Genomic DNA, 27,755 nt, shown 5'->3' on the forward strand with positions numbered 1-27,755 from the left:
AATACGCTCCGTATTTGCAGATTGGGAAACAAAAGCACAACAATTGTTAAAATCTTTAGGTAACAAGATATGAGAAAAACCTATTAAATCATTCACTAGTCCATAACCAACTGGATATACATGGGCACAATTATACTATCACAGTTTTATTTATTTGGACTTAAACACTTTGGTGTTTGTAAGAGGTTTTATAGAGGTTAAAGGAGTCAGAGTCCAAAAGTCCCAGCCCGAGGTGACACTATTGACTTGAGAGGCTTAGGTGGAAGGGACACTAAACGTCCTAAGTACGTTTCCCCCGCTCTTTGAACAAAAGTAGAGCGTTCCTACCAAACCTTCCATAAGCTAAAATGGCATAAAGTGAAGAAGCAATGACCATTAATTTATATGAAAAAATTTTTGAGTGTTCCCAGGTCCAAAAGATAACCGACTAAATTATGTCAAATACCACATAAAACCTAAAATAACAACTAACACTTAGTAGAGGTGGTGCCACTGCCACTGCTGAGGGTGTCCTTGGCTTCTGTGACAGCTTGCAGCAAAACAGATACTGCACTCTCTTTTCATGGTTCATTGAAAATTCTCTTCGGATTTATGCCAGTTAACAAAAACAAGTACTTTCATAAACGTGAAGTGGTGCAATGCATACTTTCAAAAAGTGGGGGCATTCCTGTGTTAACTTTCTCATCTGTAAAAAAAAGGAAGGATAACAATCCTAATTTTATAAAACTATTATTAAATATTAAATGAGATAGTGTCTGCAATCTGTTGTTTGCAAACCCTATGAAACATAGTAATGCTTCAATAAATTCCTCCTGTTTTCCTACAGATACCAAACAGCAACATTACAAAAGAGACCTAGAAAGATGAAGTACTGGCGTAGGACATTTTATGCCTTTCAAAGTGTTGAGGTGCTTCACTCTATATTAAAAGACACTGTGGTTACAAAGCTGTTTTGAACATTTATTAAAACTGTTCTTTAAAAAAATGCTACCTACCACTCCTATATATACACATAATAATACTACAATGAGGGAATTTTTAAAAGTCAGATTATTTTTATCGTTATCTGTCTCTGCTTCCTTAACCTTCTCAACTCATTAGCTTCCTGGTTTCCTAATCTCAGGTTCTGATACTGCCTATCCTCCAAACTCAATCCAAGCACAATAGCAGGGAGGAATTAATTTATAAATTCTCCTCCATCTTCATTCCTTATTCATTTGCCTATTTATGCTAGATCCACGTTCCCCACTTCTGCTTTGCTTTTCTTTCAAAAGGCTAAAACAGCAGCAACTCGTCCCAGGTTCCCTTACCAGCCAGCTCCTAGTCCGGCTTGGCCAGTGGAGGTAACAGAACCAGGGGAGGGCGTTTCTTTCCTCTCTGTGCTTCAGGTGACCGCATCTCTTCCGTGTCCCACCTCCTTCCAGGCAGCCGCAGCTCCTGTCCCATTGGTTCCTCCAGTCTTAGGGGTAGTAGCCCTGCTCTTCCTAATCCTGGGGTTTCCCACTGTTTCCTATTTGCCCCTCTATTTTTTCTATCACCCTTTAAAATAGTTCCCGGGGTTAAATTTCCTCTGTGAAATCCAGTGGCATGGGTTCTGTTTTCCGGATCAACCATTGATTGATAGAGTTTCTATATCAATTTGATGGCCACACCTTGTCAGCGCCACGGCTCTTCCTCCCTTTCTGACTGCCCTGACGCGGCTGTCATCCCCCCTGGACTAATCCCATATTGCCATTTCCAGTCTAGTTTTGCTTAAAGATCTTTTCCACATTGCTGTCAGGGTAAGCGTTCTAAAACACAGTCACTTTATTGTGACCTTGTTACTAACCTTCCTAAAACCCTCTTCAGTGGCTCTTCATCTCAAACAAGAGCTCAACTCTTGAGCATGACAAGGCTTTTCACATGTCTCTTTACCTTGCCAACTTCTCGCCTTCTCAATGTTCTAGCCCAGGGGTCGGGAACCTATGGCTCACGAGCCAGATGTGGCTCTTTTGATGGCTGCATCTGGCTCACAGACAAATCTTTTTTTTTTTTTTTGTATTTTTCTGAAGCTGGAAACGGGGAGAGACAGTCAGACAGACTCCCGCATGTGCCCGACCGGGATCCACCTGGCACGCCCACCAGGGGGCAACGCTCTGCCCACCAGGGGGCAATGCTCTGCCCCTCCGGGGCGTCGCTCTGTCACGACCAGAGCCACTCCAGCGCCTGGGGCAGAGGCCAAGGAGCCATCCCCAGCGCCCAGGCCATCCTTGCTCCAATGGAGCCTCGCTGCTGGAGGGGAAGAGAGAGACAGAGAGGAAGGAGAGGGGGAGGGGTGGAGAAGCAGATGGGCGCTTCTCCTGTGTGTCCTGGCCGGGAATCGAACCCGGTACCCCTGCATGCCAGGCCGACGCTCTACCACTGAGCCAACCGGCCAGGGCGACAAATATTTAATAAAAAAATAATAACGTTAAAAATATAAAACATTCTCATGTATTACAATCCATTCATTTCCTCCTGCTCATGTTCATGGTTGGAGGTGGCTGGAGCCAATCACAGCTGTCCTCTGGACAACACGAAATTTTTATTGGATAATGCGTAATGTACAGGGTCGTTGTATGGCTCTTATGGAATTACATTTTAAAATATGTGGCGTTCATGGTTCTCTCAGCCAAAAAGCTTCCTGACTCCAGTCCTAGTACAAATTGCTTATAACATTGGCTCACACATCCACTCACTCATTACACACACACACACCCACACACTCACACACAAACATCCTGCTGTTCCACTTCTCTGATCTTTGATGTATAGTTCCTTCCTACCTATCTACTACTGGCTGACTTTAGCTCTCCTTCAAAACTCAACTCAAGGGTGTCTCCTCTAGAAAGCTTCTCTGAAGACCCCGGCTAGGCTTGCATAGCATTTTGTGCATATTTTTATGACTGCATTTACTATCTTTAATCAATATACTTTGTTTCTGAGTCTTTTTCACCTAGGTGGAGTGCCTCATGAGCCTGGACCATGTCTTCCTTCTTCGCCTGGTTTCTGTTCTTTTTATAAAGAGATACTGGTTGCAGTGAACAGAACTATACCCCCATGTGCCCTGGCGGCCTGAATTAGAAACTGTGACTTACCCTTGATTTCTTTCTTTTTTACCCTGACATCCAAGTACAGGCATGCTTTGAAGACATTGCAGGTTTAGCTACCGACTATCATGAACGCTCATAAAATGAGCATTACAATAAAGCTAGTTATCATCTTTTATGCTGGTGGAGAGGGTCTTGCCTTTGTTTGTAAAAAAACACAACATGTGTGAAGTGCCATAAAGCCAAGCACAATAAAATGAGGTTTGTCTGTAGATAACTAGTCTTAAATTTACCTCAGAAATTTCTCCTGCTCTCCAAAAGGAGAGCATTGCTCTAAAATCTTTCATAAACCAAAATGGTATAAAGCAAAGAAGCAATTATCACTGATTAAGTGTACCTAGACCCCCAAAATAACCAAATCATACCCAAAATGCTTAATTATGTACAATTTTATGCTAAGTGTAACACTTGAACGAACTCCCTTAGGCTTTTCTGATACTATAGGCACATCTTGCTAACGGATGCACAAAGTAAATGGAGATAATACACAGATGCCCACAGACACAGTTCAAAGCGATAGTGGTCTGATGCTGAGAAGCTGAGTGTAGCTCAGGGAAGGAGGCTGGTGGGGCTGCTCTCGCTGCTCAGGGTGCATGCTGCCTCTGTAACAGCTGCTGCAAAGCACGCTCAATGCTGTTTTGCTTTTCAGCTTTTTTTGGTAAAACTGAAAATCATCTTTGGATTCTTTCAGTCAATGAAAATAGGCACTAATGCAGGTTCTTTGCAGTAGTAGAAGTGAAATGATGCAAACTTTTGAAAAGTGGGAATGCCTGTATCTTGATCCGTCTCACCCCACAGCTATTGCTTCAATCTTCTAAGTCATTGCTTTTCAACTTTCTTTGACCATGACAATAAGAAATACATTTTGCATCATGACTCAGGATATGCATTCTGCAGTTCAGATTTTTACTAGTCACTTCTGAGATACAATTTGCAAAATGCAACCAAGAGGAAACTTACTCAAGTTTTAAACCTAGTAAATTAATCACTCATTTTTTCTCATTTCTTTTATTTTCTAGGTAATAAACCCTATATTATCCTTAATGTCTTCAACCCTGTCATGCTTTGTATCCAAAATGAAGATTTTTACGTTGAGATACAGGCTATTAAATATGCCAAATTTTAAGTAAATCCACTTTGTTCATTTTGAAGAGTTCAATCTACTGTAGAAGTGAATCTATTAAAAATTTAAGTTGCCCAGTTTATGCATAATAAGTAAATCAAATAAAGTTTTATGAAACATTGACCCTTATTATGGTGGTCAGAACTGAACCATCAATATTTTCAAGGTATGCCTATACATGTGAGAACACTAAACATGTCCCTGACACCCACCATGCTTATCTAGGGCCAGGTTTATTGCAGCTGACAGGACAGCAGGAATGCATGAAGGCCTTGCCTCCTCGTTGTGAGGTGAGGTGAACCTGGCAGGTCCACTTACCAAAGGCACCTTCCCTTCACAGAGACAGTGCACAAAGATTGTTTGAAGTCTGACTGCCTGAGTTCCCATCCTCCTAAATGGCGGACAAATTGATTCCAGGAATCTATTTCCTATCTGTTAAAAGGGATAATGGTACTTAAAGCCCTCAGCACACTGCTTACATAGCACAGAATAGTCAGTAATCATTAGCTATTGTAACCAGTTTTTTTGTGTTAAGCTTTGCCCAGGGGTGGAGTGGGGGCTCCCGCCTAAAAAATGGCTACTAAGATTATCTTGTAATGATCCTGAACCTGGGGTAAGGGAGCAGCAGAGCAGGTGAAGATAGTGTCAAACTCAACATTTTCCAAGAGGCAAAATATACCGATTCATAATAGTCTCGAGCTTCACCTTCATCTGCAAAAGATTTCTAAGGAGCAGTGACAAGGCCTCAGGAAATGGGTCCCTAGCAGAGAACAAGTTTCTTGTGACCACCTCCCTAAACATTGAGAAATGAGGTCCCTGACAAGGCGTTAAGAACTAGTCCAGTCTACACTCTGGTGGGATTTCTCCCATTCACCACCTGCTTTCCTGGGGTGGCGACGAGGCTCGCGCTAAGAGATCAGCAGCTGAGTACTTTGGGAGGTTCCCTACTCCCTCCTGGAATTCAGTTAACCTATCTAAGAGCGGGGCGAGTTTTAAAAGGAATTAATGTGGCTCCTAAGAAGCCCATCAAGGAGGACAGCGTGTGGTGGCGCAGAGCTGGGGCTTTGGCACCCGGGCCCCGAACCCCCGCAGCGCCGCGCTGGGGCAGCACCCAGTGCAGGAGCTCGCTGCCAACGAAGCCTCTTCAAGGAAAAAAAAAAAGGGGGGGGGGGGAGGCGAGGGGGAAGAGGTCAGGGATAGGAAAAAAGCCAGCCTGTAGATGCAACCGTTGCAATTTGGGTTTCTTCTCTCCATACGTCATGCCAGTTTCCTGCTTTCGCAGTGCAGCTGGCAGTTCGCTGGCTGCAAAGTCTGAAGATCAATCTACCAAACACCAAGATAATGAGTGCCATTATCTTGTAATTTATTTTCCACGAATACACTCTAACTGTTCCAAAAACCCCGCCCCCAAACTCCACGACGTTTGGCTTTTGGGGAGGTATTGTTCTCCACACCCCGCAGGAAGGCCGCCTCTAACGCCCAGGCCAGTACCAGGAAACGGCGGCGGCCGGTGGCTCAAACGTGGGGTTGGGGCGGGGTCGGTTCAAACCTTCTGCTCCCCGCCTCACCTTCCCTCCCAGTATTTTTTTTTTTTTTAATTCCATATCCCTGGCTTTGTTTCAAGCAAAAACGACTGTCGAAGCTGCATTTCCTCCCCCTCTCCAGGAACCGCGCTGGGAAATGGGTAAAAGCCACCGTGGAACATGCGCGGACGTTCTCCACGCCCAGCGCCCCGACGGGGACCCGACCAGCAGGGGCCGCCCCACCACTTCTCGCGCGTCGGTCTCACAGCAGCCCCGCAAGCACCGCCGCCCAGCCGAGCCCGGGGAGACTCCCAAGGGCTCTTTAAATACGATCTATAAATACTACGGGCTCCGGGCGCGTGCGTCACCGCCGAGGCGGCCTCGGATTGGCCGTCGTAACCTCGCTTAAGTGCACAGCCGGATTGCTCAACCGGGCGGCGACCTCGGCCGGCAGGGTGCGCCCCTCCCCCCCGGCGGGCGCTAGGGCTGCGGGGCCGCGGGCGGGGACCGTGGGGTGGTGATCGCAGAGCGGCGGCAGCCTCCAGAGTCTCTTGAACTCGAGAATCTTTTAAGTCTTGAGTCCCGCGGCGGTCCCCAGCGGCTTTCCACAAGGATCAGTTAGACGGGATCTTTTTGCTTTCTACATAAAGAAAAGACAAAAAAGTTTTAAGGGGTTCACCCGAGCAAACGCTCTGGGTGGCTCGCAGAGGCACCACGTGAGACCTAGACACGCATCTAGAGCCTTGTCCAATGACTTGCGACTCGGCATGTTCAAAAAAGGCTTCTGCATGATCGAACACTAGCAAGACCTGGTTAACTTGAAAGTGAAACAAGGGAGGGGTCGGTAAATGTTAGATTTAAACATTCCTTCTTGTTTAAATCTAAGCTTTTTTTAAAAATTCAGAAATTAGCCAAAATAAAGTGGCGATGCGGAAACACCCCCCCCCCCCCCCTTGGCGGTTCTTGGACAAGAGAATCTTGGGGCAGTTGAAAATGTTCACCCATTAGACCCTGACTTGAGCTGAAGAAAGAGGTGGTGGCGGAGAAGGTCAGAGAAGGAGAAAAAGACCTCGCTTTGGAACTGAAAAGCAGCTCGATGTTGTGGAGTTATAGAGGCACCGGTAATTTGCGCGAGAGAGAAATATGCTGATAATTGTCTATGAGTTTTCGGATGTTACAAAATCATTTCTGTATTCCCGGGCTGTTTCAGCACTTTGTCTCAAATATTTTAGGTGTGATCTATAACAGCGAATTATTTACTTTTGAGTGGAGTCTGATAAATACAGTGACTTTAAATTCCTTCACTTTTTTTGTTTAAGATTCATCACAGCCTTTTTAAAAAATTTATTTATTGATTTGAGAGAGAGAGAGAGAGAGAGAGAGAGAGAGAAACATCCATCTGTTCCTGTATGTGCCCTGACCAGGGGTCGAACCAGCAAACTGTGTATCAGGACAATGCTCTAACCCAGTGGTCCCCAACTTTTTGGGGGCCACGGACCAGTTTAATGTCAGAAAATATTTTCACAGACCGGCCTTTAGGGTGGGACGGATAAATGTATCACGTGACAGACACAAGCATCAAGAGTGAGTCTTAAACGGATGTAACAGGGAATCTGGTCATTTTTAAAAAATAAAACATTGTTCAGACTTAAATATAAATAACACGGAAATAATGTAAGTTATTTATTCTTTCTGTCCACGGCCCGGGGGTTGGGGACTACTGCTCTAACTGCCTGAGCTATTTGGCCTGGGATTCACTTTATTTTAAAATGTTCTGCCCTTAAGGCTCAGACAGCATGTTCTAAGGTTCCAAGTCTTTTTGTGACAGTATCTGGGGATGACTGCTAGAAGTATGTGTTGGTGTCTTACACCTAGTGGGTCCTCAGTAAATATTAGTGGGATGATTCAGTCAAACAAATACATTAATTTAGTGGAGACTAAGCATTTGTTAAAATAAAAAGGTCTCAAATTATATTTCATAAACGTTGTACTTTGACATCTCTCTTCTAAATACAACTAAAAGCTCAAAAACGGGTTCCAATAATTAGAAAGCTATTTGAAAACAATACTTTATAACTACTGTTAATTGGAAGCTAGTGCATTTGCTGCCCTAAAGGTTTTTAAAAAAAGTACTTTGGATTTTAACAGAAGAGCGCCGCCTGCTGCCAAAAGGTTAATGGGCAATGCAACTGAAACGCAACTCGGTATGCCAGAGGCAAAGCTGGAAAGGTGAACTTTAGGATACTTTTCATTAACAGGCAAAGCTGGAAAGGTGAACTTTGGGATACTTTTCATTAACATCTGGTTGTAAGTCACCTTGTAATTCTAGCTATTTTAATTATTATTGGCAAGCAAGTATGACCATTCAGTATTTTTACTTCCATAGTAATACAAACCAGTTTATGCTTTAAAATCAATATTAAAACAAAAGACCCTTGTTTTACAGTCATTATTCTCTTATTAACAGATACCAATATAAGAAAAAAAGCTTTAATCATCAAAAAAGTTTTTGTAATAATCTTAGTACTGATTTGAACACAGACTATGGCAAGTTCTCACTGAACTTTGTGGACAGGTTCTTGAAAACTGCAACTTTAAGCAAAATGATGCATAACAAAACCAATTTTATCATTGGTGATGGATATAAACAAGATATAAGTTTCTATGGCATATTTCTGGTCACAAAACATCACCAGACTTCAAAATAAAAACTCAAAACTCTCTTAATATTAGGCATTGGAATAAATGGGATCTACACATACATTTAAGAAAGATTAATAAAAACAAGTAATATGATTACTTTCCAATTTTCTTATTTCACTGTAGGTGTCAGGTGGCCAGAGCCTCTCCCAGCAGCTCACTGCGCACTACCCACCCCGGCACTCATTCAGACTGGGACCGGTCAAACATGCCAGTTCACCTAATGTGCTCAGCTTTGGGATGTAGGAGGAAACCAGAGTCCCCACAAAGACATGGACAGAGCCTGCAAACTCCACACAGACAGTGGTCCTGTCCAAAATTGACTTCTTTTTTTCTCATCATCATAATAACAAAAACTGGCCTTGAACAAAACCTTTTAGAAGACCTGCTGTACAGTACCTGTAACAATCTTATACTGGCCTTTCTCTTCTCAGCTTGCTTCCCTCTGTCTTAATTAGTGTTTCTAATTTCCCAGGTCAGATATTAATGTACATACTACTGTTTCCTTCTTGATAATCATCTCTTTAATATACTTTTATTTTATTGTAGTATATATATTTATTGCCTTTTTTTTACAATATTTCCTTTTTCTGTTGTTTTTTTAATGTTACATTTATTTTTACTAATTCATTTATTTGTTATCCAGATGAAAAAAGATTTTAAAAAGGTTGCAACTAAATTTGTAAGTTGAAAATGGCACATCTTGGCTACTATTGCCATTGGTTCTTATTTTTAGAGTTGCTCATCTTGAGGAAGAACTAGCTACGTTCAGAGGTTAACTGCTGGTACAGTTTTTAGTCACTAGGAGGTAAGAAGATCACTGATAAACCACAAAAGAAGCGATAAGGGAGGTGTATGTCTCTCACTGTAAATGCTAATACGAGCATTTCAGCTGCATTCTTTATAATAAGCATTTTACCACCCTTTGTAGAAACATACAGATAATGATCACAAATTATTCTGTGTTTCTCAATTCTCTCCCTTTTGCAGAGGCAGCAATAGAAATGGAGTTATTATTTTGCTTAAAAATGTATTTAGGAAAAGCTCCAGCAGTCTGTTTTGGTGTAAGCCTGGGGTAAGTAATCCAGCACTCTTACAGGAGTGCCCAACGTGCCAGCTGTTCTGTGAACTGGGCTCCCCTTTCCCAGTTAATGGTGCAGGAACCACATCTTTTTCACATGCTTGGTCCTGCGATCACCATAACACATGCTAGTTCCGAAGGTAGAAAATAAATTACGGATGGGGGTGCCATAGAACATGTCTGCAATATGTTTGTCTCACCATCTCTGCAAATTCATATAGTGGTATTTACAAATTGTCCTCTCTATGGGAGTTCACATTTCTGTTATGCACACAAAGTTGGTAAAAATGTCAAGGTTTGGAGGAATTGAATGCATGACAAAAGGCTTATGAGTACATTGAGCTGCACTACACTTAGGTCAGCCCATCCCTGAGATCCTGGGGTGATTAATTAATTAATTTGCAGTAGACTGCAATGCTGTCTTTGGTCCATGGACTGAGGGACAGTCTCTAACCTGTGTTACCAGTGCTTGCTTGCTAACAGGGAGGTTATATGACCCACATGACATGAATGTGGGCGTATGTGCATTCACTTTTTTGGCAAAAGTATAAGGTACATACTTACTAAACTTGGTAGCAGTGGTGAGGAGAAAGAGAGCGAGCTATCTTCTTTTTAGGGTCCCACCTTCATGACCTCATCTAACCAATTACCCCTCAAAGCTCCATTTCCAGAGACCATCACTTTGGGGTGTTTTTTGTTTGTTTGTTTGTTTTTTTGTATTTTTCTGAAGCTGGAAACAGGGAGAGACAGACAGACTCCCGCATGCGCCCGACCGGGATCCACCCAGCACGCCCACCAGGGGCAAAGCTCTGCCCACCAGGGGGCGATGCTCTGCCCCTCCGGGGCGTCACTCTGCCACGACCAGAGCCACTCTAGCGCCTGGGGCAGAGGCCAAGGAGCCATCCCCAGTGCCCGGGCCATTTTTGCTCCAATGGAGCCTTGGCTGCGGGAGGGGAAGAGAGAGACAGAGAGGAAGGGGGGGTGGAGAAGCAAATGGGCGCTTCTCCTATGTGCCCTGGCCGGGAATCGAACCCGGGTCCCCTGCACGCCAGGCTGACGCTCTACCGCTGAGCCAACCAGCCAGGTGGGGTTTAAGGCCTCAACATACGGATGTTGGGAGAAAACAATTTATAGCAACTAGAATCTTATTCCTCAATTTCTTTCCATCAAAAATAAAAAAAGATAAAAATTTCTTGCCTAATACTTCTTTTAAACTTTTTTATTTGTAAATAATTTAAATTTTATAAGAAGTTGCAAATATGAGACAGGGATTTCCTGGATACCTTCACCTGGCCTCCCATAATGTCAATAACTTATATACCCATTGTATAATTCTATCAAGACTAGGAAACTACTATAGCTCTAATATTATTAACTAAACTTATTCAAATTTCACCAATTTTCCCCCTAAAATCCCTACCCCTTTTTAAAAAATTCATGATGCTATACAAAATGTAGTTGTCTCTTCAGTATTTTCCAATCTATAACAATTCGTCATTCTTTTTCTTGTCTTTGGTGAATTTGACACTGCTGATGATCACAGGTCAGTTATTTAGGCGAACATCTCTCATTTAGGATTTGCCTCATGTTTCTCAAGATCAGATTGAGATTCTGCATTTTTGGCCACACCCTAGATGTGATCTTGTATCTTTGTCATTTTAGAAGATATGTAATGTTGATATGTCTTTTCACTGGCGATCTTCCCATGATTACTTGGTAAAGGTGTGTATTTCCTGTGTTTCTTCAGGAAATATTACTATTATTTTCTTTATAGAGAAATATTTAGGGGGATGTGGTTCTCTGACTCTTGATTGTTTAGTAAGGCCTTAAAACAGAAATGGGGAAGGGAAGGCAACTTCCGGTCTGCAATATTCTATGTACTTTCACTCTGTGAGACACACAGAGTGTAAAACACACAGAGTGTGAGACACACAGAGTGTGAGACACGAAGAGTGTGAGACATGAAGAGAGTGAGACACACGGTGTGAGACACACACAATGTGAGACACACATAGTGTGAGACAGAGTAATGTGAGGTTGTTTTCCTATTTTAAAGAAAGAGGAAACTACCTGTTTTTTTTTCTTTTTAGTTTAAGTGATTTGGCCAAGGTCACAGAGCTAAGCCTGTGCTTTTTCATCTTGCGTAACTGTTAAGTTTTCATAAGACCTTACAAATATAATCCCACAGTTTATGACAATAGAATACACAATTAAAATTTGTTTAACATCAGAACATAAATCGACTGTTTCACTAGTTTTCAAGTGCTTGTAATGTGCTAGAATTTATGGCCTTTAAAAGCATATGATAGCCTAGTCTGAAACATTAATTTAAAACCATAGTACAAAGCCAAAACTCATTTAAGAAACCAAGTACTAAATTAAATCTTGAGTCAGATTAAATCTTAAGTGCTTTATACTAATTGTGCTCTGTTTTAGGCAAAAACATTTGAAAATGTTGTGTCGTAATTTGGGGGGCCAACCAAAGATTATTTACTACAGCTACATAATGACAAATAAACAACTCTAATGATAGCAGCAATTTTAGAGCTATTTAGGATAAAATTTGTCAATTGAATCTTTGTGTATACCTTCTGAATAGAGGTTAAATTTCAGTGAAGGTGGAAATGGCACATTATTTACATCACATTTTTATTGACATAGATAATTGTGTATCTTTGCTCCGAATGGTTAATAAAGTGGGGAGAGGAACTCCACACACCAAGTTCCCTGTCTTGTCCTGTGCCTGGGGATACCAGAGACCATTACACTGCCACTCAGGACTCCTGCCCTTGACAGGGCAAGCCTAGGTGAACAGACACTTCTTTGTACTTGGAGACCTCTCCGCTATTCCTTGTCCTTGTCTTCCTCCTCTCCTCCACCCCCTGGAAAATCGGTATTCTCAAAAAATGGTGCTAGAGCAATTGAATGTCCATAGGCAAATAAAATGAGCCTTGGCCTATATCTCACCCTTTATATAAAAATTAACTAAAAATGGACCACAAAGTAAATGTCAAATGTAAAACAAACAAAACTTTTTAGAGAACAAGTAAAGAATCTTTGTGATTAAAGAGTTCTTAGCTCTTAACTCTTTGGCAAAGAGTTCTTAAACATGAATCCAAAAGTAAAATTTATGAAACAAAAAATTGCTAAATTGGACTTTGTTAAAATTTAAAACTTTCTCTGCAAAAGGCCCTGGTAAGTAAATGAAAAGACAAGTTGAAGGGTGTGAGAAAATATTTGCAGAATACATGTCCAAAAAAAGACGAGTATCTAAAATATATAGTGAACCCTAAAACACTCAACAGTAAAATAAACAAACACTCCAAAAACACATGAAGAAACGTCTCACAGAAGAAGATAAGACAGATGGTAAATAAGCACATGAAAAAATGTTCAACATCATTTGCCATTATAAAAATGCAAATTAAAACTACAACAATATACTTACCTTTTCTATAACAAATAGATAATGCCAAATCTGGAGAAAGTGTCAAGTACCTAGATCACATATGCATTGTTGGTGGAAAAGTAAAATGGTATAGTTACCTTGAAAACAATATGGCAATTTCTTAAAAAACGACCGTATGACCCAGACACTGAAGCCATGGGCATTTACCCCAGAGAAACAAAAACTTATGTTCACACAAAATACTGTAGCTTTATCTATAACTGCCCCAAACTAGAAACAACTTATAGATGTTTTGGTATAGATGAATTGTTAAACTGGTAACTCCTTAACATGGAATACTACTCAGACCTAAAAAAGAATGAACAATTGGCACATTCAACAACAGGATAAAAATCCAAGGAGTTATGTGAATGAAACAAAGCCAATCCCAAAAGGTTACTTACGTGGGAATCCATTATAGAAATGGAGAAAAGATTAACATTTACCAAGGGTTAAGGAGAACATGGGTGGAAGAGAAGTGAGCGTGGCTATGAGATCCTTGTGGTGATGGAAATGATCTGTACCTTTTATTGAGTGTATCAATACCAATATGTTGATTATGACATTGTTCTACATTTTCAGTGGAGAAACCTGAGTAAAGAGCATATGAGGTCTTACCTGGCTTGTGGTGGCACAACGGATAGAGTGCTGACCTGGAATGCTGAAGTCAAGGGTTTAAAACCATGGGCTTGCTCAGTCAAGGCACATTCTACAAGCAATCCAAGAACAGCTAGAGTGAAGCAATTACTTCTTGTCTACCGCTCTTTTCTATGTAAAATCAAGAAATGAAATCTTTAAAAAAAAGAGTATACAAAGTCTTTGTGTTATTTGTTGCAAGTGCATGTAAATCTCTAATTATCTCAAAATAAAAAGTGTAATTAAAAAAAGTGAAAGTACCTCCCTCACCCTCCAATCCCACCTTCTCCCCAGTTTACCATTAAATATTTTGGTGAGCTTTGTTCCAAATGGAGTATCAGGACAAAACCCCAGATCTTAGATAAGGATTCCATGGCCTTTAAAATGACATTATACATATTGGTCTTATATGCTCACATTTTCCATTATAAGATATATTCCAGGTCAATATATCTCCCTCTCTGTTTTTACAATAATAAAATGGTTCATTATAGGCATGTAGAATTTCATTTTCACTATTGATAGACTTTTAGGTTTGTTAAGGGTTGAATGGTGTCCCCCTCTGCCCCCCACCAAAGTTTATGTTGAAGTTTTAAACCCTAGTATCTCAGAATGTGATCTTATTAAGACAGAGTCTTTACAGAGGTAATCAAGTTAAAATTTGGTAATTAGGATGAGCCTTAATTAACATGACTAGTGTCCTTATAGAAAGAGAAAATTTGGATACAGAGGGGAAATGATATGAAGACATACAGGGGGAATGTCAAATGAAGATGGAAGATCAGAGTGCTGCATCTACAAACCAAGTAGTGTCCAAGATCACCATTTAAGACCCAGAAGCTGGGAAGAGTTAAGAAAGAATTTCCTGACCAGTTTCAGAGGGCACGTGGTTCTGCTGACACCTTGATTTCAGACTGCTAGCTCCAAGAACTAAGAGATAATACATTTCTGTTGTTTTAAGCCATCTAGAAATATGTCTGTGGTACGTTGTTATAGCAGCCCTAGGAAACTAATAGATGGTGTTCCTTTTCTTTGCTATTACCAGCTGCTACAATGAACATGCTGTGCACACAGCTTTACACATTCTTGTTATTATTCCTGTAGGATGGATGCATTGTATATGTATCTGATACATGTTAGTATATATCACATGATATATACTAGTATGTATTAGTGCACATGGGCTGACATCACAAAATACCACAGACTGGGAGCCTTAAGCAATAGCAATCTAATTTTCACAGTTCTGGATGGATGCTTGGGAATCCAAAGTCAAGGTGCCAGGTGATTAGGTTCCTGGTGAGGACCCTTTTGCAGATGGCTGCCTTCTTGCTGTGTCCTCACATGGAGGAAAAAGAGGCAGCAAACTGTCCTCTCTTTTTAAAGAACACGAATCCTATCAGATTAGGGGCTCACCTTCATGACCACATTTAACCCCTATTACCTCCCAAGGGTCTCATCTCTAATACTATCACATAGGAGATTTGGGGTACATGAATTTTGAAGGTATACAATTCAGTCCATAGCAGTATGCATATGATACACTTACAAATTACTCTTGTTGGCATTATTTTAATGTGTGAAAGCAGAAAAAAATTTATCTTTTGTGGGAATTGGGCCTGGAGTTGCAATTTTCATAGGAAACTATTTCCTTATGTAGCAGTTATTGCCCTACCTAGACATTTTAATCTCAATTATGGGTGAATAGGCTGCTATTGCTTATCTGTTAGCATGAATATCTTAGAGCACAGCCACCCTTTTGTAGAACCATCCTTTGGATTCAATAGCAAAGACAAATGGAGTTTGTCTTCTCTATTCCTTGCCTGATCTTCTGTCTTTCTCTTGACCCTTCACAAATCCCTCTTCATTCCTATCTTCCTTATTCTTACACACATCAAAACTTGTTTTCTTAAAAAGACTATAATATCAATAATTTACACAATTTAAAATGTTTCATGAAATGTGCCTTTTAAGCATTATGTATGAGCAGACAAAGGGAGAGTTTGAGAATATTAAGGAGCAGTCTGGTTGCACCTAAAAATCAGATGCAGAGGACATCGACGTCCTGTGTGAGCCCAATGAGCACCGCCTGTTCTGTGTTCCCTTCGTTCTGACCCTGTAGGTGGTGCACACATACACTGTGCTTATGGCGACTGCCCAGTCTTCAGGCACCTGTGAGCTCCCCCTACTCTGTTCAGCAAAAGAGCCAGGAAAAGGAGATGAAGACAATGGTTCAACACGGGGAACTTGAATGGACACGTAGCTGAGCAACTCACTTGTTTCTCACCTCAGATTAAATCTTTATTCTCCTGTTGCTTTTTGGAAACATAGTAGGAAGCATGTAGCTTCTGCATGGAGAAAATTCCTGGAACTATAAAAAGACGTTGAAATCCAAACTGAGCTTCAAAGAAGGACTCTCATATCTTCTCTGTCTTTTCTCCCAGCCCAAACCCTCCCTTCTGAGGGTTTCTCATCTGCCTCTCTTTCCTTGTCCCCAGGTATTTTCATTTGCTGTTGACAATGTAAACCGGGAATTTAGCAAGAGCGTGGTTGAACTTTGGAACAAAGTGAAAGCGCAGCTGTTTCCTTTCTCTTGTGCTTTTTTCTCCTCCCCATCATTTCTTCCTTTAAGTTTGGACATTAGAGATTTTTTAAAAAGTAGCCAAATATCTGTATTTTATAACCAAAATTGGTTTTTGAAACCATCAGTCTCATTTTTCTCTATTAAAGAACTGACATAACCTGAATGTTCTAGGACTGTAGCCACTTGCTGTTAAATATTATTGAGAAAAATGATTGGTGGACTGGTTTAAATGGGAGTATAGCTGTGGTATAGTTATTTTTTTCCTCCTTGCACACACCTCAGGAAGAAAAAAACAGAAACATCCTTTAGACTACTCTTTGAGAAGTACATTTAAGGCTCATAATAACCCCAAACAAGCAAAACCTTTGTGTTGAGCAGAGAGTGGGTCTGGACAAAAAAAGAATGTTTAAAAAGACACAGAACATTGGGCTCTTCTCAGGAAGAAATTCTGTGCTTTTAGTGTTTCTAAAAGCTGTTTATTTACCAAGGGAAAGGTACCAGTTGCAGAAGCTGTTTGAATCTCTAAATCTGACTTCAGTTTCTAAGATGAATGATATGTGTAAATAAAACTAAAATTACCTCAGCTTTCCGTATGCAATATTTTTCCTCTTTTTTTTGTTTCTGGTTGGCACTCTAGTTTGGGTTGAGCTTGTAAGTAAGCACTATGTTTTTAGACTGTAAATACTCCTAGCCTCATCAACTCACAATACCTAAGTGGAAATAAATCTTCATTTGGGAATGGGAATGCAACGTACAGGTTTGATATTTAGATATTTGTTTTTTTTTGTTTTTTTTTGGAAAGACAGCTCTTTGCACTCTCTTCATCATGGAATTCCCATATTTACAACTGTCTATTACAAATTTTCTAACTTCTTGCCTTGTCATGATTTCAGATTCATTCTGTTGAAAACCAATTTTATCTGCTTTCTCTAGTCCCTCACCAAATTTATTTCTTTATTGAGAAAAAAGTGAGTGCTTTCTTACTGTCAGGCATTGGGCTAGGTGCTAGGGCTGTACTGGTGACCAAGACGGTAAGTCTCAGTCCTTATGGCGCTTACATTTTAACAGGATAGATCAGAGAGTGAGTAATAATTATCTTAATGATTACACAATTACAAATAAGACAAGGACTTTGCAAGATACACTGAGGCTTTGAATGAGGTTTAACTGAGTAAATCTGTCCTCATCTGGAGAGTCAAGAGAACTTCATTAAGAGGGGAATGTCAGAGTTGAGCTCTAACAATTACTATAGACACTTCCTGCCAGAACTGCCCTGGGTGTGTTTAAGGAAATCAACAGCCTGTGGAAAGAACCTGAATTGTGAGGAAACATAATACACTAAAAAAACTAAAAGAAAAAAAAAAACTGAGGGTTCTGGACTAGAGAATGAAGCAAGGGTGATGTGAAATTCAGTCTGGTGAGACTGGCTTAGAACACTAAGGTCTTTGAGCCATCTGGGTGATTTTTTGAATGTTCTTTTATAAATAATAGAAAGCCATAGAAAGATTTGAAGCAGGAGGACAATTCAGCTTTTTAAAAAGATTTAACTTAAAAAGAATAAAGTAAAATAATTCTTGCTGCTATAAGGAGAATGAAAGTGAACTCTAGAACTTCTGTTCATTAGTGTGTTTCCCTTTTCCTCCATATCTAGTGGTAGAACACCCCCCCACACACACACATCACCTCTCCCTTGCTGCTTGTGGGGAACTACTTCCATGTGATTTTGGTAGGACTGACTCTTCTTTATCTTCCAGGGCAGGGATGGGCACGTAACCCATTTAATATATAACTAACCAGTTCCCTATCCCCCTGGCCTCAGTGTGTGCTTCAGAGGTGGGTACATGACCCAAGTGACACTAATCAACATCCTCACCAGGACTTCTGCTCAAATGCTTAGAAAAGAGATAACCCATGTCTCTGGGGTGGCTAGCTGTAAGCACCAAGGCAGATCATCAAGGACAAGATCGGTAATCTTTTCCATCATGTGAGGAGAGGTGTTTGATAATAAAACCCTCACAGAAGGAAGGACAACTAGGAGATGGAAAGGAAGAAACGTTCCTGAATAAATTAGACAAATTCATAGATCTAGTCATATCTAGTTCATTCCCTTTTGGTTATGTGAGCCATATATTTCTAGAGACTTTCCTGATATTCTATAGAATTTCAGGAAATAGTGCCTGGCTGGCTGATATTTGGTGAACCAGACATCCCACAGTGATATCTTGGTTCATTTCTTCAGATGTCTACTGAGTGACTACTGTGTACCATACATGAGACTCAGACCTGAGAACATGATCAATGGATCATATTCAAACAAACATATCCAGATGAGTCGAGCAAATGTGTAGAGTTAGATGTGGGTTGAGTCCTGCTTTATCACTTACTCTGCCCTTAGGCAAATTAGTTAAAGAGTCTTTGAATTTCATCCTTATTTATAAAGTTATACAATAAAATTAATAATAATAATATTTGTGAGAAAAAGGTCGTTTTTAGACTGTTGCACAAATGCTAGTTATTGTTCTTAATAACAATTTACTTAAACAGGAAAAAATAGATGTCATTGTCTTGAGCCTTTACAGTTTTGGAAACTGCATCCCAGATGAAGTACCTTGTGCAGAATCACACAGCCAGGTTATATATGGGGCTCATGGTGCGCATGTCAGAACACAGGTCTTTGCATTCTGTTGTTTCCACCCCACTGCCCTGCAAGAATCTGATGCATTTCTGTGTATAAGGGCAGCCTATTTATTTTTTTAAATTATTCTGGGACACATCTATAACATGAAATAAACACACACACACACACACACAAAAAAAAAAAAACCTCTGTTTTACATTTTTCTTGGCAGCTTGGAGAGAACATATTTTTTCTGGGCATGTTTGGAAATGGATGATAGTTTTTGATTCTTATCCATATTGTCCAGGCTTTCTTTGAGATGCTTTTAGAGATTATCTTTGGGATTTAGAAAAGCATAATGTCATTTTATTTTTCAAATTCTCAGGGTTTTAGGAATTTTGGGTTTCATTTTCCTGTCTGCCCTTTCATTATAGTTCTTATATTTTTTATATATAATACTCATCATTTATTTTGTTGAAGATTTCATTTTATGTATTTATGCCAGTAAATATGTATGACTATTAGAAGAAGAAAAAAACCCTCTGAGCTGTAAGTGCTGGCAAGAATTATAGGGCTTAGTATCATAAAACAGACTGTGGGGATTATGTCATTGTGCTCCTTTGTGAAAATCGCATGATTGAGAAGAAAATGAGAATCATCTTTCGCTAAAATTCATCATAGAAACATCTTTGAAGCATATTGGAAATGGATGATAAAATTAAAAGAACATGGTTTATTTTACTTGGAAAATTATAATCCCTTCTGGGAGATCTGGGTAAATAGACTTTAGAGTTTTGGCTTTGTTCAAGATTCCTTGACTTGTTGAGTGGCTTGAAAAAGTGATTTAAATTCACTCCTTGAAAACTGGAATAATTACAGTTCATAATGCTGTACTTGGCACTTGAGAGTTAATTGTATTGATGGCCAGTGTTTATTGTGTAATTACTATGTGGCAGACCATATGCTAAAGACTTTGTTAGCTAGAACTCATACAATCCTCTTCATACTCTGGGAAGTGTGTACAATTATTGTTTCTATTTTATAGATAAGAAAACTGAGGTAGAAATTTTTCAGTGTATGGGTCCTTTCCTCTGGACCTGAAATGATGAGACTAGTCATTGAACCCTCATAGCACACAGGCTCTTGTTCTAGGCAGTCAACAAATATGTCCTTATCTCTGCTTCAGAAAGCTACTGTGTGTAGGATGGACTAAAATGTGGAAAGAGGAGGTAAGGAAAGTGTTGAAACTATACATATTTTTTTGTATTTTTCTGAAGCTGGAAACAGGGAGAGACAGTCAGACTCCCGCATGCGCCCGACCGGGATCCACCCGGCACGCCCACCAGGGGGGGATGCTCTGCCCCTCTGGGGTGTCGCTCTGTTGCGACCAGAGCCACTCTAGCGCCTGGGGCAGAGGCCAAGGAGCCATCCCAAGCGCCCGGGCCATCTTTGCTCCAATGGAACCTTGCTGCGGGAGGGGAAGAGAGAGACAGAGAGGAAGGAGAGGGGGAGGGGTGGAGAAGCAGATGGGCACTTCTCCTGTGTGCCCTGGCCGGGAATCGAACCCAGGACTTCTGCATGCCAGGCCAACGCTCCACCACTGAGCTAACCGGCCAGGGCCGAAACTATTTTAATTGTTTAGGCAAAATTAAATAAGGACTTAGATTAAACAATAGAGAAAGGAGAGTGAAGAGACATGAAAAGATAATTAGTAAGAGACGTAAAATTTTAAGTAAAAGTTGCATTATAAGCTATCTCTAAAAGAGCTATTTAGGACTATGTTGATGGGCTAAAGAACATGCATACCAATTAATAAAAATATCATTGATTATTAAAGCTTTGAGCATTGATTTGAAGAAGAAATATAGTGATGATATAAGCAACAGTAAAAGGATGATATAAGCAACATCAGAGTATTCTTGGCATTCATCCTGCCAGAATTTTACTCTGCTCCTATGGTAGATATCACTAGTCAATGGCAGAATTCTTCCTCTACAAGCCTAGACTTTGCTTGGGAATCCATCTCAACTCAGTGCTTCTAGTTTCTGCAAACAATAGATTAGAGTAGACACAGAAGTTGAAAATATTTGCATTCCAACTGAATTATATGGAACTTCTCAAGCTCAGATATAGGAGAGAGATCACTGAGTGTGGGGGATAACAAAAATGTTGGTATATTGTATGTCATATGATATTTTTGGAAGTAATTTTGAAATATATTTTATTGGAATTGCATTTTTATATACTTCAATGGTAACTTTTATTTTCGTGTAATTTCAAACATTTAGGAAAGTTGCAAAAATGGTACAAAGGATTGCTTTACACCTTTTATCCAAATTCACCAGTTGTACATATTTTGCCCCATTTGCTATATATCATTCTATCTTTCCATATTTAATTATATACATATTTTTCTGAATCATTTGAGAGAAAGTTGGAGCCATCATGTTCCTTTACTCTTATATTTAAGGTCTTATTGTTATTATTATTAATTAAGGAAGATACTTTCAGTAGCATTGACTCTTTTCCTTTTGTAGTACATGCAAATCTGTATGATTCTTTCTGTTCTTATTTTTTTTTTTATAATTTTATTTTTTTAATGGGGTGACATCAATAAATCAGGATACATATATTCAAAGATAACAAGTCCAGGTTATCTTGTCGTTCAATTATGTTGCATACCCACCACCCAAAGTCAGATTGTCCTCTGTCACCTTCTATCTTGTTTTCTTTGTGCCCCTCCCCACCCCCTATCCCTCTCCCATTCCCCCCTCCCCCCCCATAACCACCACACTCTTATCAATGTCTCTTAGTTTCACTATTATGTCCCACCTACGTATGGAATAATACAGTTCCTGGTTTTTTCTGATTTACTTATTTCGCTTCGTATCATGTTATCAAGATCCCACCATTTTGCTGTAAATGTTCCGATGTCATCATTTCTTATGGCTGAGTAGTATTCCATAGTGTATATGTGCCACATCTTCTTTATCCAGTCATCTATTGATGGGCTTTTTGGTTGTTTCCATGTCCTGGCCACTGTGAACAATGCTGCAATAAACATGGGGCTGCATGTGTCTTTACGTATCAATGTTTCTGAGTTTTGGGGATATATACCCAGTAGAGGGATTGCTGGGTCATAAGGTAGTTCTATTTTCAGTTTTTTGAGGAACCACCATACTTTCTTCCATAATGGTTGTACTACTTTACATTCCCACCAACAGTGTATGAGGGTTCCTTTTTCTCCACAGCCTCTCCAACATTTGCTATTACCTGACTTGCTAATAACAGCTAATCGAACAGGTGTGAGGTGGTATCTCATTGCCGTTTTGATTTGCATTTCTCTAATAGCTAAAGAAGATGAGCATCTTTTCATATATCTGTTGGCCATTTGTATTTCTTCCTGGGAGAAGTGTCTATTCATATCCTCTTCCCATTTTTTTATTGGATTGTTTGTTTGTTTGTTGTTGAGTTTTATGAGTTCTTTGTATATTTTGGATATTAGGCCCTTATCTGAGCTGTTGTTTGAAAATATCATTTCCCATTTAGTTGGCTTTCTGTTTATTTTGTTATCAGTTTCTCTTGCTGAGCAAAATCTTCTTAGTCTGATGTAGTCCCATTCATTAATTTTTGCCTTCACTTCTCTTGCCATTGGAGTCAAATTCATTAAATGCTCTTTAAAACCCAGGTCCATGAGTTGAGTACCTATGTCTTCTTCTATGTATTTAATTGTTTCAGGTCTTATGTTTAGGTCTTTGATCCATTTTGAGTTAATTTTTGTACAGGGGGAGAGACTGTAGTCCAGTTTCATTCTTTTGCATGTGGCTTTCCAGTTTTCCCAGCACCATTTATTGAAGAGGCTTTCTTTTCTCCATTGTGTGTTGTTGGCCCCTTTATCAAAAATTATTTGACCATATATATGTGGTTTTATTTCTGGACTTTCTATTCTGTTCCATTGGTCTGAGTGTCTATTTTTCTGCCAATACCATGCTGTTTTGATTGTCGTGGCCCTATAATAGAGTTTGAAGTCAGGTATTGTAATGCCCCCAGCTTCATTCTTTTTCTTTAGGATTGCTTTGGCTATTCGGGGTTTTTTATAGTTCCATATAAATCTGATGATTTTTTGCTCTATTTCTTTAAAAAATGTCATTGGAAGTTTGATGGGAATTGCATTAAATTTGTATATTGCTTTGGGTAATATAGCCATCTTGATTATATTTATTCTTCCTAGCCAAGATCTGTTCTTATTTTGAGATCCGAATGACATCTATGTTAGACCTTTCTATATTGTCTTATAGGTCTTTTAGACCAGAGGTCCCCAACCTTTTCTGGGCCATGGACTGGTTTAATGTCAAAAAAATATTTTCACGGACTGGCCTTTAGGGTGGGATGGATAAATGCACAAAATAAAATTATGCGACTGGAGTAAAAACTGTGGTATTTTAAAATATAATTGTCAAACTTACGAGATAAGCGTCAAGAGTGAGTCTTAGATGGATGTAACAGGGGGAATCTGGTCATTTTTTAAAAAATAAAACATCGTTCAGACTTAAATATAAATAAGACAGAAATAATATAAGTTATTTATTCTTTCTCTCCAGACGGGTACCAAATGGCCCACGGACTGGTACTGGTCTGCAGCCTGGGGGTTGGGGACGACTGTTTTAGACTGTCTATAAAATAATCTTTTAAAATCTCTATTTTCCAGGTTGGATAATTTTATTGATATCTTGATGGGTTCATATAGTGAACCCATCCAATAAGTTTTTTATTTGTCATTGCATTTTTTCAGTTCTAAAATTTTCTTTTGGTGCTTTTTTATATCCTGTTTCTCTTCTGAGACTTTCAATCTTTCCATTTATTTTAAGAGTTTTAATATTTTCTTATTTTGGAATACTTTTAATAGCTTTTTAAAAGTCTGTCTAATCTCAAAATTTATATTTGTGGATATTGATTTGCCTTTTCTCATGAGAAATGTCAAGATTTTCTTGGTTCTTTATATGTTGAATAATTTTGAATTTGCTCTTGGACATTTTGGATATTGTGTTATGGTCCTGTTTAAATCCTATGGAGAATGTTTGCTTGTTCATGTTGTAGCAGGCAATTGAGCAGTTTAGGTTTCGGTTCTAAGCTTTTACCTGGCCTTCTGGTGGCTGTGATTTCACAGTCAGTTCAGTTTCCCAAGACTTGACTGTGTTACTTGAATTTGTCTCATGTGTTAACAGCCAGTGACCAGTCAGGGACTTGAACAGTGGTCCATCCTGTAGGGTCAGATCCATGCATGCACAGCTCAAGAATGGGAACAGAAGTTCATACATAGTTTTATGGTATGAGTTTCTTGAACTTCCTTTCCTTTATGACTTCCCCCAGGGAAATCCTTTCTGCTCCCAGGCACCTTCTTTCTGGTCTTCTGACTTGATAATCATGACTTCAGCTTCCCTGGTTTGTTATGCACTTTCTGTAACTGTGTCTGAACCAAGTAGTGAGGTCAGAGAGAAAAGCGCAGTAGAAATTACTCTCACTGTTGGATCTGTGGTTCCTCTGGTCAGAGAGAAGGGTTCTCTGTCTTCAAAGTTTTCAGCATTAGTTCACCTTGTACCACTGTGACAATGCCCAGAGGCTGGTCCAAGAGAGGAAAGAAAAACCCAAGAGATTTCCTCCAGTCTTTCTGATCCATGTTGGCCTTTTTCACACTCTTCAGACAAGAAAGAGGGGGTTTTATGGAGCATTTTCTGTCTGCACCTGTTATACACTTCTGAATTTTAGGTTACCTTTGAGTTCAAGCAGAGAGACACTAGATTTAAAGAAAAGGAGAATTTGCACTCAATTTAGTGGTTCTCAGAGTCTGTTTATCTTCTCCAATAACTTGTTGCATTTCCTTTTAAAAGACTTCAGGTAGCTGCTCCTTATATCTTCAAGTATTTTAGCTTCATTCAGTGGAAGATATGCTTTTCTATGTAATTTGAAACCCAGAGAGTGCTTCTTTGCCTTTAAGTTCCTCAAAGTAATATTTATAAGATGGACTTTCTCTTATATGACTACATTATAACAAAGTCAAGAAATATTTTTATGACATTGTGATCTAACCCATAGTCCATACTCATTTTATCAACTGCCTTATTACTTTCCTGTATAATGATTCTTTTCTCTGATCAAGAATCTACTCAAGGATTATTATGCATTGAATTTAGTTGTCATGTCTCCTTAGTTTTCTTTAATCTGGTACAGTTTTTTAACCTTTCCTTTCTTTTATGACCTTGACATATAAAGAACACAGACCAGTTATTTTGTAGGATATCTTTCAATTTGTATTTGTTTGATGTTTCCTAATGGATTATATTCAGGTTGTGTCTCATTGGCAGAAATACCACACATGAGATGTTGACTTCTTCTTAGTGTACACGAAAAGAAAGTATGTGATGTCTGTTTGGACCATTATTGGGGTTGTTATCTTTGATCACTTGGTTAGGTGTTGCTTAACAGTCTTTTCTACTATAAAGTTACTATTTTTGTGAGTATTTTTAAGGGCTGAAGTTTGCATGTGATTAAAAGATTATAAGGAAAATTCTAGATTTGTGCTTTTCAATAGAATTATCTGAAATGATGGGATATCCTGTTCAACATGGCAACCATTGTCACATGTGACTATTGAACACTTGATATGTAGCTAATGTAACTGAGGAAATTTAAGGGGTCTAATTTGAATTTGAAAAATTCCAGAGAACTTTCTATACCATGTAGAAGAAAAGGGACTATATACTCAACCTGAAAAGCTCAGGGGAAACCTGAATGTTGAGTCTTAGAAACTCAGAGACCTAAAGTAACCACATAGGATAGTCTGAAATGAAAACTTCTTAACTAAAAGCAAGTATTAGTGGGTAGTCATGTTCTGGGCTGGTATCTTCCTTGACAAAAGTCCATCATTACCTTAACTGAGCCTTTCTATTATCTTTTTGCATCTATAATAACATGCCTTTAGAATGTCCAGAGTGATCCCTTTTCCAGACCCCTCAGAACACAATGTCCCACTAGAACACAAGACCATGAAGCACCTCATTGCTATCTTGTTCCCCTGCTTACTCTCTCCAGGTGCTGTAAATGTTAACTATCCTATAACCACCTATGTAAAAAAAGTATGTGTCTATATATTTTTACTTTTTATCTAGTCTCAGAGATTTTATTCGCTTTGTTTTCTCCCACCTCCTTAATCTATCACCAAGAGATTTCCTGGAATCCCCTCACATCTTCTCCTTTGATTCCGATGTATAAAATAAGTGGTAAAACTGCCATTTTCCAGAGCATTTTCTCAATCCACTGAGATTTTGCTTACCAGCAATTGTAGTCAGTTTGGCTCAAATAAACTCATAAAAATTCTCTACAGGTTTGGACAGTTCTGATATCAACAAGCATAGCCAAAGAGTATTTTTATACCCTTGTTTCCTGAAACACTCTGCGGAAAAATAAAGTTCTATGGTCAAATAAGTTAGGGATTCTAGAAAGCATACTTTGTGAAACACAGTACTACATGCTACCACCTTGAAATCTACACATTTTTGTTTTTTTCATTTCTCCTAATGCTAAGTGTAGGTGAAACTGTCAACTAATTACTCTGTGAGTTCCCCCAAAACTCCTTAACCCATTTGTGTAAATGACTTACTGAACAATACAGCCAAGTCAGTGATAATGTTGGTGTTTACACCTGGGCCAGTCATCTGTTTCCAAAAGCTGAGGTATTTCTGGTATACCAGAAGTGGTAATGGAGAAAGTGGTACTGAAGTTCAGGTTGTCTCATGAGACTTTGTCCAAGGTTGGTGAAGATCTTGGAAGATGTATTACTTAGTATTTGGAATCAATTTCAGGAGTGCAAAAACAGGAAATGTTTAGCAGTCACAGAATATGGTCATCTCAGTCTTTCTAAGGGAATTGATATTAATATTAATGACTCTTGTCAACTTACAGCATAGCTATCGGAGGATGTGTTTCTATTTAAAGAGATGAATTCCTGGAACAGAGTTATTCAGAGCAAATAGTCGCATGCAAGTAGAGTTAGCATAAAAGGATCTTAAGTGTCTCTCAAAATCACATCCATAATCAGTTACTGAAAGGAATATAGAATGGTTAGAAAATATGAAAATATGAGGGAAGGAGGCTTGGAGGGGAGAGAAAGGAGAAAATTTGCAGAGACAAAGAAATCTTGAGTCAGAGACTGGAGCCAGCAATTGCCTGGTTTGAATTAAAGGGAGTGAGCTGTGTACGCCGTCTTCTTTCTTTTCCGTTAGCCGAAGTTCCTTGGGGAAGTTCTTTACTGAGCCAGGGTGGGAGAAATTCCGTTCCTGTAACTGTAACTGTTGTTTTGACTGGCTTACCCCAGAGGTTGAGAGCTGTAGTTTGAAGAATTTTTAAGCAAAGGGACTTTGTCTGGTTGATGAGCTCAGAATTCAGATAACATCTTAAAAGTGGTAACAAGAGCCATTATGGTTGTCTGAAACTGTAAGTCTTGAAGGTAATTAGGTTTAAAAGCAGAAATATTTGGGAGATTGATTTCATCCTTAATAAAAGTAGATTTTATTTTCTGTAAGGTACGTAGGGGAAGTTCTGACCCCGTAATGCCCTTATAAGACATTGCAGATGGTTATTTTCATGTGCTGCTTGGCATGTGTTCAGGAAAACCACAGGGGAAAATTGGCTTTGAAATGCTTGTGCTTTAAGGTATATGCTAAAATGCTTTGCAAAGATTCATTTTCTTGCCAAATATAACATTCAATTACCAACTGGAAGTGTAAAAGTTCAGATTTTCATGAAAATCTTAGCAATGAGTTTAACAGGCCTGCTTAATTATGTTTCATTTCTTTCATTCTTTATTTACCACTAGAGGGCATTATTAGCAGTGATATCAAGAGAAAACAAAATAGAGA

This window comes from Saccopteryx bilineata, chromosome 1 (assembly GCF_036850765.1).
Source record: "Saccopteryx bilineata isolate mSacBil1 chromosome 1, mSacBil1_pri_phased_curated, whole genome shotgun sequence".
NCBI lineage: Eukaryota > Metazoa > Chordata > Mammalia > Chiroptera > Emballonuridae > Saccopteryx > Saccopteryx bilineata.